Here is a 23,018-nt window from a genome sequence, read left to right on the forward strand (position 1 = left end):
CTAATAAAAAATCTAATCCAATAAAAATATTTGTATTTTTTTCTATTTTATGTTGACGTTATTTTTGTTCGAAAAAAATTGATGGTGGAATTAATGTCTCTCCATGCAAAATTTGGCCGAGGAAACTCTGAAGGTGGAGTAGCCAATTTTGATACTTTCTTCTTCGATAATTCTGGTTCAGCAACCTTCTCGGAAGCTTCTGTTGTCGTGATTTTTACACGGAGGTAGGGGGTTTTATTTTAAAATTAATAGTTTTTAATTTAAAAATGTCAAAAATCTTATTGAGTAATTGCAAATAAATTGTGATTGTCTGGACTGATTCAAAGATGAGCTTGAGTTAGATTTGTGACTATGAAAAATAAATGAATTTGATTAATCAGTGTTGACTGTGAAAATGATTAAGTTTGATGAGTGTGTCTGATTTCTTGATTGCTTGAATTATAGTTGGAAATACGTTATGTTCATGCTTTTATTAAATGACATATAAATTGAGAAATTATGAAAGTGAGGGAGTCCGTAAGGGTGGTGAAGCCTAATTTTAAGGAGAACTTCTGTCCAAGTTCTCGTAAAAATATGCGATAAGGTGATTTTGGTTAATATTAAATGTTAAACAAATATGGTCGGAGAGTTTTGTAAAGTTTGAGTGAAGAAGTGAATTTCTTTTAGTTTCAATAGCAAAAGATTTGAAATGGGGCTAATTTCATTGAAATAGAAAGTGGCTTACCTTCAAAGGAAATAATTTGATTATTGAAAATTATTTGATATTTGAAAATGATTTGATTAATGAAAAGGATTTGATATTCGGAATGTTTGAGAAATGATTTGATTGGGACCCTTGAAGGGTGGCAAAATCCGAATTTTAGAGGAAATACTGCAGAAATTTTTAGAGAACTCCGAGGTTTTACTTGAAGCATTATTTTAAAGAAAATTTGATTTAAGAATCATAATATTTGATTTTCGATTTATCAAGAAAAGTATTATATTTTAATTTTAATCTATTGAGAAAAGATTTTTGTTTTAAGTTATGATTTGAGTTCGGTTTATTAAAAAAATGAATTTTATTTTGATTAAATGTGTAAAGAAATTTGAATACTTATAAACTAAACGTTTTGAGGTTAAAATTAAAGAGTGACTGAAAATGTATCTTTATGGTGATGCGAAAGTGTAAGAAATTTTGTGGTGATGCAGAGGTACGATTAAATATGTGGTGATGCGAAGGTATGATTAATTACGTGGTGATGCGGAGATATGATTAATTATTTGGTGATGCGGAGGTATGACAAAAAGAAAAGAAATAAGAAACGATAAATGAAAAAGATAATTGAGAATTGGTTGTTTGATAGGGCCTTTGTGCCAAGTGCTAATGCGGAAGCGCCCGCCTAACTGATAGCCTAAGGTTGCTAATGCTGGAATATCCGCCTAACTAATAGTCTAAATGAAAAAGATAATTGAGAATTGTATGTTTGAATAGGCCTTTGTACCAAACTGTTAAAGCAAAGTGCACGCCTAACTAATAGCCTGTTTGTTACTGTGATGCACATAGAAATGTTATTACGATTTGGCCTAACTGACACAGATAACCGTGATATCAAGGTATCCTAACTGACATGGGTTTGCCTATAATGATACCAATGTGCTTGACTAACACAACAGAAAAATCATATTCGGGGTTCACTCCGAGTAACATCAGGTTGCGGGTAGACAACCGACGCATGAGCTCATGGTCTACATAGAAAAGATATTTATCATATGCATTTGCGTAAATTGCTTGAGTGTTCCTGTATGCTGTGCTAAGTTATTTGTGAATTCCTTGTATTTGATTTATGTGTGAATTATTTGAGTGTTGTATTGCGTGTGTGCTTGTGCTTGTTGGCTTCGGTATATGTTAGGGATTAAAATAACCGAGAACTGATTACTGTAACTTAAAATCGAGTGATGTAACTGGAATTTGTTTTAAGTAAGATAATTTGAAGAGAACTAACTTAAGTCTTTAAAGTAAGTTTTAAGAAATTCAAAAGGAAATTATTTTAAAGCTAAAAAGTAATTATTTGCAACTTATTTTTTTACTCTCACGGCATTCACTTTTCCTACTGAGAATCTGCGAGGACGATGTTCTTATTCCCCTACAGATCTTTTATTTCAGCGACAGGTTCAGAAATTCCGGGTGAGGAGCCGCGATTGATCCACAGAGTTTTATATATATATGTATTCATATTTTCTGTATTTGATTTAATCTTAGATTTTATTTTCCCCTCATCATTTACTGTTTTGTTTTTTTTAGAGGGGTAGGACTTGTATTTGAGAATCCTGAGATAAGTCTATGTATGTATTGCTATGTGAATATGTATATAAATATATATGTATCATTTTGATTAAGTGGTTAAAAGTGAAGACTTTTCGTTTCTTAATTAAAATTTTGGTTTGTATTCGCAAAGGCTCGATATTAAATAAAGAGAGTATAAAATAAAAAAATTTAGAGGTAAGTAATAGCTGCGCTTTTAGTACGATCATAAAGTACTAAGAGTTAGGGTGTTACATGGACCGGTTCGACCAGCCAGTCCAACTCGATTTTCAGAACTATGCTCTTTTGTGTCTTTGTTACCAAACGGAGCCTTAGGGATGCATCCAATGACTAACCTAAAAATTTTTAAGAGTGGAGACAAAATTATATATACTAAAATAAATTTTATTAAACATTATTAATTATATTAAAAATATAAGAGATACAAAAATAAAAAAGTGCTAGTAAACACTTTCATTCTTAAAATACTATTCATTATATATAATTTATATAAAAATATTTTTTTATTTTTAAAACTCGAACTTAAATTATTTTAGTTAAAATTATGGATAACTTGTTATCCTAATTAATTTTACTTTTATTTATTTTTATACACTTTTAATAATAAAAGACAGAAATTGGCATGTTAGAACCTAATAATACATAGTATTTATAATTTGAAACTAAAATTGTATATAAATATCCAAAATTAAACTTGTATATGAAAAGTATGTTTATATAATCAGTTGAGCTACACATCCAAGTATTTTTGGCAACTAAGTCCAACCAAGTTGACCCAAACTCATCTAAAACCACTTTCATCATCACACTAGCGTGTATCACACGAGCATTTCAATAACGTAACTTCTTCATCTTGATTTTCGTCTTCTCCTTTTCCTTCTCTGTTTCCTCCTCCTCCTTCTTCTTTTAAATTCGCGCATGCTTCTTCTTTGTTATCGTCATCACCAACAATACCAACATTTCACTAACATCTTTATTGATTCTGATTTTCTATGGTGACATCATTAAATAATTTTGAAACCGAAAATATTATCAAAACGAAAATATTTTATAATATCAAATGAACCGACAATTGTCCATGATATAAATTCAAATTCAGAAACAACTGCGTCTTGAATGAACCGAAAATATTATAAAAACAAAAACTGTTGTATAATACCAAATGAACCGAAAATTGTCCATTATATAAATTCGAATTCAGAAACACCTGCATCTTGAATGAACCGAAAATATTATCAAAACGAAACTATTGTATAATACCAAATGAACCGAAAATTGTCCATTATATAAATTCAAATTCAGAAACACCTGCGTCTCAAATGAATCGAAAATATAATCAAAACAAAACCGTTTTATAATACAAAATGAACCAAAAATGATGTTCATAAATAACTGAATTTAGAGATGCATTCTATTCTATTTAATTCAAAATTGAATAATCCGAACCTCATCTACTTGATTCGATTAAGAAGAAAAATCGAACTCGCTCTCATTCAACTGATTTGAATTTGAATAATTCATTGTTTAAACACTATGATTTGTTTCTTCCTGGTCTATTTTAAATTTCTACTTCTGATTTATTAGTAATTCAATTCATACTTGAACAAACAGTTAAAAAATTACTTAAGGAATAAAAAAAAAGACGTAACATTGGGGAAGGAGGAGGAGGAGAGAAGAAGAACCTGCGTGCACGAATTTGGAAGAAAAAGAAGAACAAAGAGGAGGAGAAAGAGAAAGAGAAAGAGAAAGAGAAAGAGAACAAAAAGGAGAAGAAAATGAAAAAAGAGATATAACAACTTTGTTAGACTTGGTTAAAATTTTGTTTGGATGTAGAGCTTTATTCTTATATAAAATAATAGAAACTTAATTTAAAATTTTTTCTTTCTTTCTTTTTAAAATAATTAATTTTTTATATATTTTTAATTTAATTTTGATATAATATCATACTAAAAATTTTATGCATCTATTTAATTATGTATTATAATTAAAATATTTTTCTATTACTATTTTTAAAAATAAAAAATATATTCTAAATTAATAAATTCATCGATTCGCTTTAAAAATTTATATACAACATAATTACATATAATAGAATGAAAGATAAAAAAATAATAATAAAGATCAATAAATTAAGAATAAAATAAAATATATAAAGTCACGAAGACAATAAAAAAATAGTTTAATATCTAAATTATAATTGATTAAATTAAAATTTAAAATTAAAAATATTAAAAAAATAATAAAATTGAAAGATATATAAAATTATGAAAAATTATATAAAAAAAGCATAGAGTCAAAAAACATGTTTAGCCTGTGAGGTAGTCACTTTTAATTCCTTTAAGTTTTTTTTTTTTTTTTTTTTTTACAGTAAAACAGTAATATTATTTTCTAAGGTATGCTCTCACTTTTGAGGTGGTGCTGTTGAAGTAAACTATTTATTCAAATTCGATTTTTGAGATTCTTTAACCCTTTTTCGAATTTAAAATAACTTAATTTGCTTATAGTACTTAAGCAAAATTTTTTTAATATATTTAAACACTTAAACAAACTTAGATGATAATTAATAGAATTATTAAATCATATTTAAATTTATGAATAATTAAAATTCAATATGAAATATTGTAAAGCTACCAGCCTACCACTTTTAAACACCTCAATGAGTAATATATAACTAATAATTCGAAGTTCTAATAAACGTTCTCTTTAGACAGTACTAATAACCCAAAACAAGAGCTAAGCTATCGATAATTGATTAAAAGGGCATAGGTCCGTGATACTCTCTGATCGAATTGTTTATGTGTGAGTTAATTATTTACATATTAAATTCATAGATATTTCAATTTTCTTTCTTTTAGGAAAGAAACTCTAAATATTGTAATTATATTTATATGTATGAAGGCATCAATTATTTTATCATTGTGCATAACTAAGAAAAGCTACATTAATGAATTATCTATGAATGTAAAGAAAATGAATATATGTTGCTGCTGATTAGTAATTAATTTGTTATGTTTTTAAAATTTTAAAGTTAAATAAATATCATGCATAAAGACAGGACAACCGTTATATATCTGTGAATCTATCTATATATACGAGCAACCGTCTAATATAAAATGTACTATATATGGAGCATGGGCATGCATGATATATGCCTGTCGCCATTTGTATGGATTCAAATTAATAAATATTAATACTAATTCACTGTTTCACAATTCATCAAGTTCATTGAATGAAAATATAATAACAAAACTTGGCTCAGACAAATGAAGTGATCTAAACAAAGAGTAATTATATACCTCTGTTGCATACTTTGATTATTAGTTATTATTAGTTAATACTATAAGCACAAGTGTTCAAATTTTTCAACCACCAGCAGCCGTAAAATACTTTGCGTCTGAAAATGTCTTTAGTTATTTTGATTTGGATATCACGTTTATTTTTTAAGTTTAAACTAAGAGGCGAAGATAGAATTAATATTCAATTTGACTTCTAAAATTTAAAGTTGGATTTAAATTAATCCTTAAAATTATAATTGACTCAATTTGATTTTCAAAATTTATACCAGTAGTTCATGTTATCTCGTGAGCTGATTTTCGTAAATAGCGTATTGATTTTTTACGTTAACTTGTCAAAATTTGGATCTCTCGCCGAGATTTCATATGACTAAGATCTACTAGATCTCCTAAAATTTTAATTGGCTTCCCAACATACGAAGATGACAATAACAAGTTCAATGTTCTGAAAGCAATAATCAAACTTTTGGAATTCTAATAGATGTTGATTACATGGAAGTTAGGCAAGGGATCCAAATCGTAACACTACAAGAAAACATCTCTGTTGCCACGAACAAAAAGTTGAAAAAAGCATGGCGATAGCTTTTTGTCACTCTTTTTGAACTACCGCCACACTTTTAAAAGGATCACATCTGCAAACGCAGCGGTTGTTCTATTCCCATGCTTTTAGTGATGGATCGCTATGCTTTTTTTGCCATGCTTTTTACAAATTGTCACTCTTAAAAATATGGCAGTATGAGTGTGGCCATGTGTGATATATAGCCACGCTTTTGAAACATGCCAATAAAGAGATATGACCACGTTTTGAAAGCGTCACTTGCTAGCTAGAACATTTTGCCAAGCTTTCAAATCATGACCTATTCCTTTGTCAAATTAACAAAAAAAACCGAAAAAAATAAGAAAATAAAAAAAGAATTGATTTGTTATTAATTTTAAATTTATGAATTTAATAATTTTGTTTTGCAAATTTCGGGACTAAAAATAGCGTGGATAACAAGAATGTTTACTAAAGAAATGTGATTGAATCCAACAAATTTTTTTTTAAATATTTTGACAACTTGTGTTATTAAGTTATCTAAGGATTATTTCCTAATGAGAAATTATTGTAACAAACTCATAAGAATGACAAGAAGAATATACAAATCCATGGTCATTGCAAAATACATGTATGAATCAAAGAGAATGATGAGGCTAAGAATAGCATCTATTGAGCAACTTTAACAATGCATCAGCCTTCCTTCTAGCTCTTAATGAACCATGAGCAGCCAAACTTTGAAGCAATGGCACGCTCCTTGGATTCGCCAGCAAACCGTCGCGCAACTACCTCGGTTTCTTCCTTGCAAAATCCTAGAATAAGTGTTATAGAATTTTCCTTCCCTTTTACTGATCCAAATCTTAGAAGATCAATGAGAAGTGGCACCAACTCTCTACTATTCCTTATTTCTTTTAGTCCTTGTGAGAATCCAAGTAACAAAGTAAGAAATGATAATGCATCATCAATAATGCTAGCTTTATCATCCATTAGCAATTCAATAAGCACGTCAACTTATAATATAATATGATATCATTTTGCATACTCCACACCATGCACTGCAAACAACAAAATTTCAAAACCAAAATCACACAGCTATATGAGAAATAGAGTCAAATGCATCAACTTATAATATAATATAATATTATTTTGCAGTGTTAATAAATCAAATATGTCACTCTCATTAGTCACAACTACTGAAATTTTTAGATATTCTAAATTGAAATTAAATTATACTGTGACTAGGATATTCTAATTTTTTCTGCAGTAGTCTTCACTAGTCAAAATTGAGTGAAAAATTAAGGCAGCTTTTTAACAAAAAAAAAAGTTATTATGAATACTAAAAAAAAGTTAATAGACAAGGGCCTATATCATTTAAATTATAACCCAAATGAGTACTTGTCCTCCGCATATTTGTCATCAATAATGGTAAAACATGAAAAATGAACCATAAATGCACTTTTGGAAAAATAAATAAATGTACGAGGTGGGTTTGGGTGACAGAGAGAGTGGAAAAGCAATACTTGCTTGGAAGACATGCGAACGATCAAAAGACTAAAAACAAGGAAAATAAAGCAAGCAATTTATTTTGGTGCAAAAAACTTTAAACTGAGACTACATAGCCGTGATTCCATAACACATTAATGTTTAAGAATATACTACTACATGAGTATTGCAACACTTTAACTGAGCAGAAGTAAAAACCTTGAGTTGTAGACTATCAAATTTATAGTTGCAGTTACAAGATGATATTAACTTGTAAGAAGACCTAACAAGTTAAAGATCTATCACAAATATAAGACACAAACAACATCACTAATTATTACCATTTAAAATTATAACCGCACCAAAAAAGTTAATAGATAAGAGGCTATATCAAAAATAGAGCTAGTGTTATTATGAATACTATAGAAAAAAGTAAACTTAATGTATCATTAAAAAAAACTAGTAAGACAAATTTTGACAACTGATGATATTCTATCTGCAATTTGGTTAAGCATAAATGCAGCTTCTTAACATCAGATGATCAGAAATCTAGAACTGTTCCATGAAAAAATAATGAATAATAGATTGCAATGAGCAGAAAATTCAACAAAATTCCAATATTGAGTGGAGCACAGGAGAAGGTAAAGGAATGGACAACTTCATCAAGGAACAGTGGTAACAAATATCATACATCTTCCAAAACAAAGATATTGACTATGTGGTGCGTACCTTGCCACTGAACTTCTTCTCAAGCTCTCTAACAAGTCTAACATGAATCTTTCGGAAACCTTTCCTTAATCTAAAGGGAACATGGATAACAACAGCCTTTCGACCCCCCACACACATCAACTTGACTGCATATTAAAACCAGGGATACACATCAAGACTAAAACATAAATCTACCTCACAGAAAAACTACAAATAATTCACAGAAGTAATTGAGGCACACATGAACTACATGCCAAAATGGTAATAGAATAGGATTGGAGGCGCGATGAAGAGGCTTTGGAGTTAGGGTTGGAGGCGCGATGAAGAGGCTCTGGTGGGAGCAGCGATGATGGGAGTACTGAGAAGAAGGTTAGGAGTTTATGATGAGAGCAGCGATGGCGGGAGTGCCAATGGCAACGGAGGCATTGTGAGCGCCGGCGATGTTCTTTGTTCTTCAGGGGTTATTAGGGTTTCATCGCCAGTGCAGGGGTTGTAAGCAGCGGAAGCATTGTGGGAGTGCTGGGGTTATTAGGGTTATTTGCTAAAGATTGGGTTTCATAAGAGAGTCTCGAAACTGTTTTGAACATACAAAAGTTTTTTTTTTCTAAAATCTTTTGGCCACACTTTGAAAGCGTGCCAAAAGAGTATCAGAAAACGGCCACGCTTTAAAAACTTTACTGTAATGGAACCATGTCGACACGCTTTCAAAACGTCCCTATGTCTCTCTATGGCTGCGCTTTTGAAGCGTGGCAGAAAAAAAACGTGACCGTATCTCTAATCAATTGCCACCCTCATGAAAGTGTGACCATTGACCCTTTCTTGCCATGCTTTTAAAGCATGGCAAGAAAAAAGCATAGCCTCATGCCTATTTTCTTGTAGTGTAATAGGTTAATGTACCAAATCAACACGTCGTTAACGAAGACTATCTCAAGGGTTAATGTGTGTTACGATTGTAAATTTCGGAATCCAATTTAAGCTTTTGAAATTTTAAGGGTCAACTTGAATCCAACTTCAAATTTTAGGAGCCAAATTGAGTATTAACTCGATAAAGATAAAATAAATGTGTTATTTTTTTAATATGCTCTTTTAAATAAAAATTTCTTTTGAGTTTATTTAATTTTTGTATAAATTATTTTCTTCTTTTATTTGTCTTATGTATTTTTTTTAATTTATTAAAAATTAAACTCTAAATTTTTTGAACATAAAATTTTGATGCTATATTATTATATTATTTTGTTTAAATCTTAGGTTGATTTGATAACCATGATCCCCCATGTTTTTTAGCATTTGTGTTAATGACTCTATTAGATAACTATATATATGAAATCAAGATGGGTTGATCTAGTGGTTGGTTCAGTAGTTTGTTTAAGTAAGTTTTAGAAGTTCGAATATCGCTTTGTGCATGCATCAACTCATTGGTCAGTGATAAATTCAAATAAAACTCAATACCATAATAAATTAGTCATTAACCTTCGAAATGAAAATATTGTGAGAAATTAAAAAAAAAATAGGTATATATGCGCGTTCGTCTAACTTCATATATGATTGGATATATATCCCTATATATATATATATATATATATATATATATATATATATATATTTGGTAATGAAGATCTGGCCTAGTTTGTGTTATTATTTTTCCTTATGTGCGACATAAATATTGTGCAAGCTTAAATCAAACCAGTGAGCGGTGCTTTTGGTTTAATCCCGGCTTCAACCAAAAAGAAATTTATAGGAAGGGCAGCCTACCCACAGTTTTACAGTCTCCCAAAAAGTTTTATACACAACTTAAATGCTTGGCTTTGGCTCAAGGTTTTGAAAATCGGATCGGACTGACCGGTCGAATCGGTTTAACCGCGAATTGGCCATGCAAACAGTTCGGTCCTCCTCCAATAACCAGTGGAGATAAAACTGCTGAAAAATCGTTGAACCGGCCGATTGGGCCAGATTGGTGACCGGCCGGTTCCTCCAAAACGACGCCGCTTTTTAGTTGGTTTTTAAAAAAATGAAACCCGCATACCCGACCCGCTCGTGACCCAGAAGCCAGCACCAACCCCCCTTCCCCCATTCATTCATCTCAGATCTCACATTCTCACTCCATCGTGAACCCTAGCCCTCTGTAGCAAAGGAATAACGTACCCAGTACCCTAGCCCAATAGCCCTCCATCATCGCCGTGGTTCACAGGTCGTCAGCGCCGCCGCCGTCGCCAGGTCATCAGCACCGCCGCTTCAACCTCTTCCCCGTGTCCGGAACCCAATCACTCGGCAGATCCTCTTCGTCTTCGTTGGAAGCTCGAACCCAGGTGAGTGACTCCTCGTCTTCATCTTTTTTGAACTTCTTCTTCAATTTTTGTTCCATAATTCTTTAATTCATCTTGGGTCTTAGGTTTGTGTTCTTCGTGCTTCGGTCTTCTTAGACTGTATGGTTCTGATTCCAGAACTCCTAATATTGCTGTTTTAGTGTTTTACACTTTTGCTGCTTTGTAATTGTTACTCTATTTTAGTCCAGAACACCTAATATGCTGGAAACTTGCTCTGTTATGTAACTGTTACTCCGATTTAGTGTTTTGGTGTTTTGTTAATGCTGGAAACTTACTCTGTTGTGTAGGCAGAATTGCTGATATGGTCTTGTTAATTTTATATCTGTTAATTTCATTGAAGTTCTGAAATTGTTGTTCAATTTTTGTTCCATTTTTCTTGTAATGTTTTGTAATTGCCTATTGCTGATGGATCTGTCTTGTATTTGCTAGTTGGTGATGGCTATAAATTTTTTTTTTCAAATTTACTGATGGCTTGATGGCTCTGTTAGTTTGTTTTAGTGTTTTACTATTTTGTAATTGCTGGATAGTGATAGCTCTGTTAGTCTATTTTAGTGTTTTACTATTTTGTTGATGATTTTTTTTTATTTCTCGTTGTGCTGCGGCTGTTTTCAAAATGTATCGAGGCAAGATAACAAAATGTCGTAATTACCTAACCTAAAAGCTATTTGATTGTTTGCTTAAACGAAATCTATTCATTATTGGCTAAAATTCTTTGCATATTATTTGTTCTTTTAACTAGAACTCATTTTACTTATGTGTTGTTAACTTGTTATCCTTTTGGGATTCTCTTCAATAGAACACAAGTACTTGTAGCTTTGTCTAGAATCCACACTCTTGGAAGTAAAGGTTTTGGAAGTCCAACTTCTTTTGACAATGCATATTATAAGATTCTTTTGGAGAAGCCTTGGGCGAATTCAGGTAAGCTCATAACTAAGTTAGAAGATTGTTCTCTGACTCAATTCTTTGTTTAATGAAAATAAAGGAGTTGAAGGCATAACATGCCTTCAAGATTCAATAACTAGCTTATTTGATGATTTCTGCCTGTCAACGGATCTTAATGTTAGAAAAAAAATTTCAATTTCTTTGGCACCATTTTTTTTTGCAACAAGCTATAAATGACATGAACATCTATGATTGATTTGATTGTGTGCTCATTTTTTCGGATTGACCAAATATGTTCAATCTTTTTTTTGTTACCTTTTGGTTTTATGAACAACTTTTCTTGTCATTCTCAAATGCTGGTTTTGTTCTCTCAGGTGTCATGTCAAGTATGATTGGCCTTCCCTTCAGATCTCAAATGCCGATTTTGTTCTCAAATGCTTCAATATTAGGATTAAATTATTATATAAATGGATAAAACAATTTAGGATTAGAACCATAATGTTCAATTTTAACATTTAGATATTTTTTATCATTTAACTTTTGAGTTTGTATTTTGATAAAGATCATATGGTTTTAGTTGATGACATTTCATGTAGAGTTTTAAATTTGAAAGATATTTAAAGATTTATATTAGATTATAATTATATTTTAGGATGTTTATTTATAATTTATTTATTATTTTATTTAAACGGTTTTTTCGGTCGAACCACGGTTGGACCGGTTGAACCAATAAAACAGTGAATCAATGTTTAGAGCGGTTCAATGACCGATCCGATTCTCAGAACCTTGCTTTGGCGTATGGCTAGGCACGGATAAAAAAAATTTCCTTGGAAAAGCGTTTTTGGAAGATTTTGTTTGGTAAAATTTTTTTATTTTTCATAAGTAAATTATTAAAATTTCCTTTTAAAAGATATTTTTTAAAAGATATAATATTTATATTTAATAAATTAAATTAAAAATATTTTTAATAAATATAAATATAAATAATAATAATAATATTCTTAAATTCAGCAGAGTTTATTACAGTTAGTTATATTCCTTGTATAGCAAGTCAAGGCGATAAAAGCCTCTTGTATTAGCTCTCCACAATTCAATCAATTCATTCTCTCATTTTCTGAAAATATATTTCTCTCCTATTCATTTTCATTCATCACGTGTTAGTCATTAATATCTTTCAATAATTTATAGAGTAAAAACTCAATTAATTTCTAAGAAATTTTTTATTAAATACTTTTGTTTTAAACAAATTTTTACTCTGTACAAATTTTTTATAATTACTTTTGTCGAATTGATTTTTTAGGTATTTCCAATCAAAATTTTAATAAATTTTATTATAAAATAATCAAATTTTAAAATATATACTCTAAGACAAATTAGTAATTTTTTAAATAAAAGATTTTGAAAACTAAAATGTTATATCAAAAATAAACTTTTTAAACATAGGTTTATTCTAATATATAGAAAAACATGAAAAAATACGTAATCTGAAATATGTGGAGTCGTCATTGTCTACTTTTTTTTTAAAAAAAATTAAGAGTGAGACTCGAATTCGTAATTTTTAGTAGAGTATAGAAAAATTATGTTATTTGATCTATAGTTCGATAATTTGTCTACTTTATTTTTATTCCAATATTTATTATATATATATATATATATATATATATATATATATATATATATCGCTTAGATTATTTTTATTCCGACATTATATATATAATAATGATGATCAACATTTACTTTTTCATTTTGATGTTAGGATTTTAATAGTATTTTTAAGTAGTATGAAGATTTTATGTGGTTTTCTTATGTTGAGAGTCTAAATTTGAGAGTTGAATTCGTAATTTTTAATTATTTTTTAAAACATGTAAATTTAAGAATTCAATTTGTTTTTTAATTTTAAAAATACAAATCTGACTTTTAAATTTATATTTTAGTATTAAAAAATTTAAATATGCAAATTGAAAATTCTGATTTGTTTTACGGAAAAAAATTATTTCAGATGAATCGAATCCTTAAATTTGTGCATTATGAAATTTAATTTTTAAATTTTTCTTTTAATCTGAGGGTCTAATTTTTTATTTAAAATTAAAAAAATTAAAATTTATATAGAAAAAACACCAATTAACTATTACAATAAATTATACACAATCTTTTCCTATTCCTAAAAAAGAGAGCTAATCAACATTCCTTTTAATATTTTTTTTTCATTTGAATTAATATATATATTAGTCAATTTTCAATTTTTTTCTACTAAAATATTGATTCTTTTAAACCGTTTATAAAAGAGTAGAAGCAGATATATATTTTTTATTGAATCTCTTTTTCTTTATATATTGTTGTATCAAGTAATATGACGGCTATGCGTTAGTAGCAGAACACATGATTCTGGATGAAATACTGCAATTAATTAGTGTAACAGTTATACTTAATTACTGGTAAGAAATATCTAATTCTTTATTAATTTGGGAGGAGCATAGTCTCCTTTTATATACACTAAGTTGGCTTCTGCTTTCATTTATATTCTTGAAATAGTCTCTTAAATTTATGGCTTTTATTATTTTAGTTTTTTTAAATTTAAATTTATTATAATAGTTTTCAAAATCCAACTCTAAATGACTAAATTTTTATAGTGATATCTGAGATTGACGTCGTGTACTAAAATTGTTCATAAAATTTCAATTGCATCAATTACGTTTTTGACATTGCAAAAATTGCACCATATTAATCCTCGACCCATTTTTCGTTAACGACGCGCTGGCGTAGTTTGATAGCGTGGACCTTTGGTCCTCATGGTTTGCCCACGTGTAACGATAAGATGATGTGTCGGTCAACGACACATGGTATGCTGACGTGGATGGTTATGCCACATGTCACAATGCTATTTTATCACGTGTCAAATTATGTCACGTGTTACAATATTATTTGTCTACGTGTCATCCACTGTGTCATTGTTACATGTGTACCAAATTGGTCTCTTACTTTGCAACAAATGACTCATTTTAGTCCTTGAAATTAAATATTGTGTACCAAATTAGTCCCTTCATATGTTTTTTCTCCTTTTTTTATAAATTTAAAATTCTCATTATATATTTGAATACACTAATTTTAATTTTATCTTTTCACAAATTACTTAAATACAAGTATTTTTATAAAATATTTTTAAAATTTTAGTTTTAATTATTCAATTTTTTCTACAATATTTTATTAAAAGAATTATGTGAGATATTGATATTGATTGAGTAAAGAGTGTAGGTTAAGAGTATAATAATATTCCTTAATACAATTTTTTTAATATTTAACACTTTAATAAATATTTTAAGAATACTTGATAAGGCACTTGTTAACTAATATAAATTCATTATTTCCATTCATTTTAAGAATGTCCGAGTTCCCCTATAATTGACTTCTCACTAAATTAATAAGATAGATTTATACTATCGATTATAATAATTCATTTTATCTATAACTTAGTTAGGTGGCTTTTTCATATATTACACTATTAATCAATATAAATACTTATTGTAACCATGACTTGGATAGTATTAAAACATATACAAATAAATACAAGAGACAATAATAAAGTTTTGATTTTAGACAGTTAACATGTGTTCTAATGATAAAAGTTAAAATTATAAATTAAAAAATTATTATAAAAATTTGTATAATAAAAAATATAATTAAAACTAGTGTATAAAAAATATTGAGAATTTTAAATTTATAAAAAAATGAGAAAAAACTGATGAAGGGACTAATTTGGTGCACGATATTCAATTTCAAGAACTAAGATGAGTCATTTGATGCAAAGTAAGAGACCAATTTAGTGCACATGTAGCGATGACATAGTGAATGATACATGTGGACAAATAGCTTAGCATTGTGATACGTGGCATAATCTGACACGTGGCATAACCTTCCACATCAGCAGGGGCACGTGTCGTTGAATGACACGTCATCATACCGTTACACGTGGCCAAACCATGAGGTGACACGTATCACCAAAGGTCCACGTCAGCGCGTCGTTAACGGAAAATGGGTCAAGTACTAATATGGTACAATTTTTTCAATCTCAAGAATGTAATTGGTGCAATTAGAATCTCAAGACCATTTTGGTGTACAGCGTCAATCTCAGGGACCATTATAGGGATTTACTAAACTCTAAACACTGTATTAGTTCCTAGACTCTTTCTAGAATTGAGTTAGCAAAAAAAAATGCTGAGTTTAACTCTAACTTATCACGCTAGGCATAAGACTAAATAGCAGTGTTTTGTTTTGCATTTAAACAAGACAAAACGATAAGATGAATAAGAGTTTATATGATGTTCAAACCATTTTATCTATCCTAATTTTTCAAAATGATATTATTTTTGCCTTATTTAAGTGTAAAAACAAAACAATAACATCATTTAACATTGTATCTAACGTGATGATCGAGTCGGAACTAATTTAGTATTCTATTCATTGACCAAATACCAAAAAAATTTAAGGACTAATATGATGCTTGGAGAAGAATTTCAAAAACTAATATAATAAATTTTGAATTTGAATAACTAAAATAATAAAATCGTAAATCTCAGGACTATTATAAAAATTTAATCCTTTCTTTTTTCTTTTATTTTTGACAAACTTTTATATGATAAAGTTGCATATTATATTTAGGGATGGCAATACGACAGAGGTAGATAAAATCTATTCTATTTCTATCTTACAATAATCCACATAAAATCTATTCTATTTTTATTTGCCGATAGTAAAAAATTGAATCATAATCCGTTTTTGCGGGTACCCATTCTTCTATTCACTCCTATAATTATTAAAATTTAATAAATAAAATTAAATTTTAAAATTTATATAACTATGATTACATATATAATATAAATTAAAATAAAAATTTAAATATAATATAATATTATTAATTATTTTAAATAAATTACATATAATATATATTAAAATTATATATATATATATATATATATATATATATATATATATATATATATATACTAGGACGTGTATTATTTAAATTTGGTCTTGTCTCGTCTAAGATTTTGTTTCATTAAAAATTTATTCTGTATTGAGATAGATAATTATATGTCTTCAGCGAATAAAAACAGATTCGAGTAATGTTGTTATTTCTATTATATTTTTGGGAATGCATGTATGTATGGTGTAAGTTGGAGGTATATTTAAAAAAGGAAATCGAATATGATATTGATGTATGAGCCACGTCCACATTATTAGTCTGTTTTAAGTATTAACATATTTTGTGGATATCAGAATAAATTAATAATATTATGATATTAGGAAGAAGAAAACAAAAAGATGGGAAATATGGATAACATGACCTTATGCATTGTATCTGGAATAAGAGTATGGTCAAGCAAGGGAACCGGAATCTACTCCAATCACATTATGCGTTGATCGTGCGCAGCACTCTGCACAAACCTACCCCCATTTTTTTGTAAATGTACGGCCAAAGCCAAAATGTCATAATTTTTGTTTTTCCTTTTGGATGTGAGAAATGTAGCTGATTTTTTTTATATTATAAATCTCTGTGTAATATTCAATGATATTTTAGTGGTATTGTGTTTTATCCTATTATGGATCTGTTTTAATTTCTTGAAAGGAACAAAACGTCTATCACGTCTATGATATTCAATTTCTTGAATTTTGGAAATAAAAAATAATAATTAATAGTAAATCACTATAATTAGTCTATGGCTATTATTATATTTAATATTTATTAAATTATTATATATTCTAATAATTGATGATTATTAAATAAAGTATTAATTATTAATTATTATAATAAATACAAAAATTATTTACATATACAAAATATTAAAGATATTTTGTAATATAGTCTTTAATATGTATTATGTAATATTTTTTCATTTTTTTTCTAAATTCTACATTAAAAAAAAATATGAATAATTAAAATATTTTTTTAAAAATTATTTAAAATGAACGATATTTTATTATAAATACATCTATCCTAATTATTAACATTAATAATTCTATTTTTCTTTATTTAAAAAATATTTTAAATAAAACCAAAATTAATATATCCTAAAAATTAATAATAATAATAAAAATAAAAATAACGTCACTATAATTAATTTTATTTTCTAATAATAGTTCAGATTTAATTAAAAAGATATTTCAGTCAAAACTAATATCACTAAAAACATAAATTAATAATAATTGAAACTAATATTTTATGTAAAATAAAAAAATTAAAGTAATTAACACCTATACTAACGCCGGTACTATTACTAACAATTAATTAACTTACTATTAATCAACAACAAAATAACCTAAACAAAAATGACAAAACCTTACCTATTTTTTTAAAATTTTTTTTACACTTTCAATTTTATAAAAAAAAAAAGCAACAACCAACACATACAAGTATTTACTTGAATATATTTGGTTTAGTTATGGTGATTGGTGAGTATGGCATTGTCATTTACTTGTTTTTGGTGAGTTTGTTTATTTTTGGTGGATAAAAATGACAATAACAGAAGAGAGTTGTATTGTGGAGCTAGAAAGAGAAGAAGAAAAGGAGAAGAGAAGATGATTGTTAAGATGAAAAAATTTTATGCTAGAAAGAAAAAGTCCGTCAGCTACGTGTTAGCCATACACAGAAAGCGTTATTGACGTTTTTATGCAAAACATCACTGACGTTTTGTCGAAAATGATAGTGACGTGGATGAAAAATGGTAGTGACCTTTTTTTGTAGCCATAAAAAATCTCCACAACGGCGTTAAACACAGTTTTTTAGCCATTTTGGTTGATTATACCAATTTCGCCCCAATATTAAAAATAAAAAACTGAAAAATGTTTTGTTTGCGGTTAGAAATGTTTTATTTGGAGTTTGGGTATATCTTGCTAATTTATAATAGATATAAATTTAACTATTTATATATTTTATTTAGCTTAAATTAAAAAAATCTTTTATAATGCGATATTAAAATTTTTATAACATAAGAGTTTAGAATTTAATCTTTATTGATAAAAAAATTTTAATTTAAAACTAATAAAAGAAGAAAAAAATTATACAAAAATTATAAAAAATTCAAAAAAAATCTTACATGAAAAAATCTGTTAAAGATATAATTATTTATATATTTTTTATTATCAGTTTAAATTTTTAGAAGAAGTAATTTTAACTGAATAACTTTTGAATGTTTCAACTTGACTTTTACTCTTTGATTGAAAGATTTTGTTCAATATTTATAGAAAAAAATATAGGTAATTAACTAGGGGTGCAACTAATTTGAGACAACTATTTAAATTTTAAAAAGTTTTAAATTTTAAACAACGTGCTTTAGTATTTACACTGTGTACGTTAGTCTTTTTTGTCTTCCTCCTCTTTTTCTTTTTCTTTCTCTTTCTCTTTTTCTTCTTTATCTTTTTTTTTTGGGAAAGAGACAACTCAACACAACAAGGTAGAATAAAGAAACAAACCAAAGATCATACAAACTAGTAGCAAACCCAACTCCTTCGTCATCTCTGGCATTGCCATTAACAACAAAAGAAATCAATTAAACTCCACTCTCTATAGCTTCTAAAAGATGATGCAAGAACATCATCAACTCTCTCTATCTTATTCTAAAAAATTCTTCGATTTCTTTCTATCCAACTATTCTAGACAATAGCAAAGAAGCTCATTAACCACTTCTTACGTAGCACCTTCCTCATTATCGAACCTATCCAACTTTCGAAATGTTTCTTGATAGTACCTGGAATAGTCCAAGAATGACAGTCAACTGATGAGTGGATATTTTATACCATTTTTAGTACCATTTTCCTAGAGTTTTCGAGCATATTTTAGCAAGTTTTATTATGTTTTAGTAGGTTTTAGTGTAAAATTCACCTTTTGGATGCTACTTTGAGTTTTTGTATTTTTATTATGATTTCAGGTGATTTTTGGGTGAATTTGGCAATTTTTGGCAAAGTCTGATTCAGAGGCAAAGAAAGGATAGCAGATGCTATCAAATCCTGACCTCCATACATTCCAATGAGCATATCTTGAGCTACAGAGGTCTAATTAATGCGATCTTAACGGCGTTAGAAAGCTAACTTTCAAGGCTTTCCAAAAATGTATAATGGTTTATACTTTTTTTTTTTTTGTAAATGATTGCTCAAAATGGGCGTTGAACACCCAACTTACCCCCTTTCGGGTGTTCAACGCCCTAGAAAGACCAAGGCCAGCGTTGAACGCCGAAAACTGGTGTACAGCGCCACCAAGGGAGCAAGGAAGCAACGTGGACACTCCCTAGTGGGCGTTCAATGCCCGCTCTTCCAAGCTAAACGGCAAACTCAGCCCAAACACTCACCAAGTGGGCTCAGAAGTGGATTTTTGCACCTTTTTGCTTAGTTTATCTCATTTTTGTAACTTTTAATTTTTAGATTAGTATATATAGGAGAAAATCACCCATATTTAGGAGTTTCAGCTTCTCAGAACTTATCACATATTATTTCTGTAAAATATGAGCGGCTAGACCTCCTGAATTAAGGATAGGAGCTCTGCTCATTCCTATGGATTAATATCATTACTTTTCTACTTTAATATATGTTTGATTCCATTCTGTGATGTATATTCGTTCTTCATCTTTATGAATCTGGGATGGAACGAGAGTATGACCCCTTATTCTACATGAGCTCATGCGAAGCCTTAGCCGGATAGTATTGAGCTACATCTTGAGAGTACATTACAGGTTCCAAGAGAGTATCTGGGCTAATTGGGATACGTGACATGAAATTTCGTTAGTCATGGGTAATTGAGGTCTCTGCATCGTTAAGGCTAGAATACAAAGCATCATTATCTGATCCGAAAGATTTGACCTTGTCTGTGACATTTTGAGTAGGATCACCAGAGATTGAATTGCGTAAGCTTCACCCTCGTTCAGATTGGATGACCATTAGCACCGATGTGTGATCTGGATTAGAGAGGATTAATGACCACTAGCCCCGGCTTTAATCACTTACAGCCTTTCTATTGAATGAATCACTCATTGTTAAAGTAGTCAGTAAGAAGTATTAATCCGGAAGAGAAAGCATCTCCAAGGCCTTAACTGATTTCCTATCATTGTTGCTACACCTATTCTATATTTCTCTCTTTATTGTTTTGTTTATGTGCCTACAACAACAACAATTATCTTTCTATTCACCTGACTAAGTGATGCACCACTATTTCGTGGTACATCTTGTGCTTAATTTAGGGGATTTTACCACCTTTTACACACATTTATTCAATGAAATAGCATGGTTTCATGATTGTCTTCTAATTTGTGCTTAAGTATGAAAACATGCTTTTTAGGCTCTTAATTGCTAATTTTGATTCACCTTTGATTCCACTAGATGCCTTGATATGTTTGTTAGTGAATTCAGATTGGAAAGGCTAGGAATGAATCAAAGGGATGGAGAGGAAAAGCATACAAGTGGAGAACTCATGAAGGAACAAGGATTTGGGATGCGCCCATGGACGCGCGCACGCACTAGACGCATACGCGTGGATCGTGAAACTCCAGGGACGCGTACGCGTACATGCTGAGTATGCGTCGATGCTTGCACGTGACTCACTTAAAGGGAAAATGCTGGGGGCAAATTCTGGGCTTCCCAGGCCGAAATCCAACTCATTTCTGATGCTATTTAACCCAAGGATTGAAGGGGAATCAAGAAGCTTCCAACACATTAGGACATAGTTTGGTTAGAGAAGTAGTTAGAGTTAGTTTCTAGAGAGAGAAGCTCTCTCTTCTCTTTAGAATTAGGATTAGGATTAGGTTTTAGTTTCTTCTCTTAGATCTAGATCTACTTCTACTATTGCTTCAATCTTCCCTTTGCTTTATGAATTCTTATGTAGATCTCTATTTCTCTTTCAATGCAATTTATGATTTTCATGTCTTTTCATGATTAATTTGATTTTCTATTATTGATATATTGCCTTGTAGTTAGATCTCTCTCTAATTCTTGCAATTCATGTTGTTTACCTTTATTACCTTCCAAGTGTTTGATAAAATGCTTGGGAGGATGTTAGAGTAGAACTTTATATTCTTGGCTTGAGAAGGTAACTTAGGAACTCTTGAGTTACTAATGTCCAAGTGAGTGATAGTTGGTAGCTATTGACTCTAGCCTTCACTAATTCAATTAGTGAATAGTTAGGACCTATGGTCTTGGATTGATATAGCTCATTTGATAGAACCTTTACTAATTAGAGGATGATTTAATGGGATTGATCCTTGCGATTATCATGTTGTGGTTAGTGATTGGGATAGAGATTCTTGACCACCAAACCTTGCCAAGACTGTAACAGCCCAGACCACCCACTAGCATGATATTGTCCGCTTTGGCACACAAGGCCTCACGGTTTTGCCTTTGACAATAGGGATGCTAGTCGAAGCCCCCCACACTCACTCGTCAAAACGCGTCATGCTAGGGAGAGGTATCCACACCCTTATAAGGCATACTTCGTTCCCCTCTTCAACCGATATGGGACCTTACAATCCACCCCGCTAAGGGAGCCCAGCGCCATCACTGGTACATCGATCCGGCTCCAGCTCTGATACCATCTGTAACAGCCCAGACCACCCGCTAGCACGATATTGTCCGCTTTGGCACACAAGGCCTCACGGTTTTGCCTTTGATGATAGGGATGCTAGCCGAAGCCCCCCACACTCACTCGTCAAAACGCGTCATGCTAGGGAGAGGTATCCACACCCTTATAACGCTTTATCATTTGAATTCCTTTGCAATTTACTTTTCTTGTTTCTCATCCAAAACCCCAAAATATACAACTCATAACCAATAACAAGAACACTACCCTGCAATTCCTTTGAGAGACAATCCGAGGTTTAAATACTTCAGTTATTAGGATTATTAGGGGTTTGTACTTGTGACAAACAAATTTTTTTATGAACGGATTATTGTTGGTTTAGAAACTATACTTGCAACGAGATTTCATTAGTGAAATTCTATACCGCACAAAAATCCATTCATCAAAATGGGGCTGTTTCCGGGGAATTGCAATTGTGTGCCTTGTTATTGGTTATTGTAGATATGTGAATATTGTGAATATGCTTCTTTGTTGATCATTGCTAGTCTTAGTAGTTTGTTTTCATTATTTCTTGTTAGCTTTTGATTTTGTTTTATCTTACTACTATGAATTTTCACTTTGGCTATGAGTTTGGTTCTCACTATGTTGTAGAAAATGAGAGCTACAATGAAGATATGCATCAAGGATGGAACAATCAAAGGTGGGAGGAGCCTCAAGCATATGCTCAACCTTCTTGGCAATAACCTCCTCCGGTCTCATATAGGTATAACTCCAATTCTAATGCATATCAATCTAATGGATGTGGTAGCCCTTGTTGTACATGTCACCAACCATCACCACATGCCTATAAACTATCTCCTCAACATAGCCCTCAACCATACTCATAAGACCCTTTTTATCGAACACCCTCATATGACCCTAATCCTTATCCACCATA

General features: G+C 30.1%; 1 long non-coding RNA gene across 1 annotated transcript; it reads right to left on the minus strand.

Moving 5' to 3' along the window:
- Nucleotides 1-6,619: 6,619 nt before the first annotated feature.
- On the minus strand, nt 6,620-8,861 carry LOC112799731 (uncharacterized). Its single transcript, XR_003201197.3, has 3 exons — nt 8,562-8,861; nt 8,342-8,466; nt 6,620-7,185 (listed from the first exon to the last, which is right to left on the minus strand). It is a non-coding gene; the product is annotated as an uncharacterized lncRNA (long non-coding RNA).
- Between the last annotated feature and the right edge of the window lie 14,157 nt (nt 8,862-23,018).

This window comes from Arachis hypogaea, chromosome 5 (genome assembly GCF_003086295.3).
Source record: "Arachis hypogaea cultivar Tifrunner chromosome 5, arahy.Tifrunner.gnm2.J5K5, whole genome shotgun sequence".
In the NCBI taxonomy this organism is placed as follows: domain Eukaryota; kingdom Viridiplantae; phylum Streptophyta; class Magnoliopsida; order Fabales; family Fabaceae; genus Arachis; species Arachis hypogaea.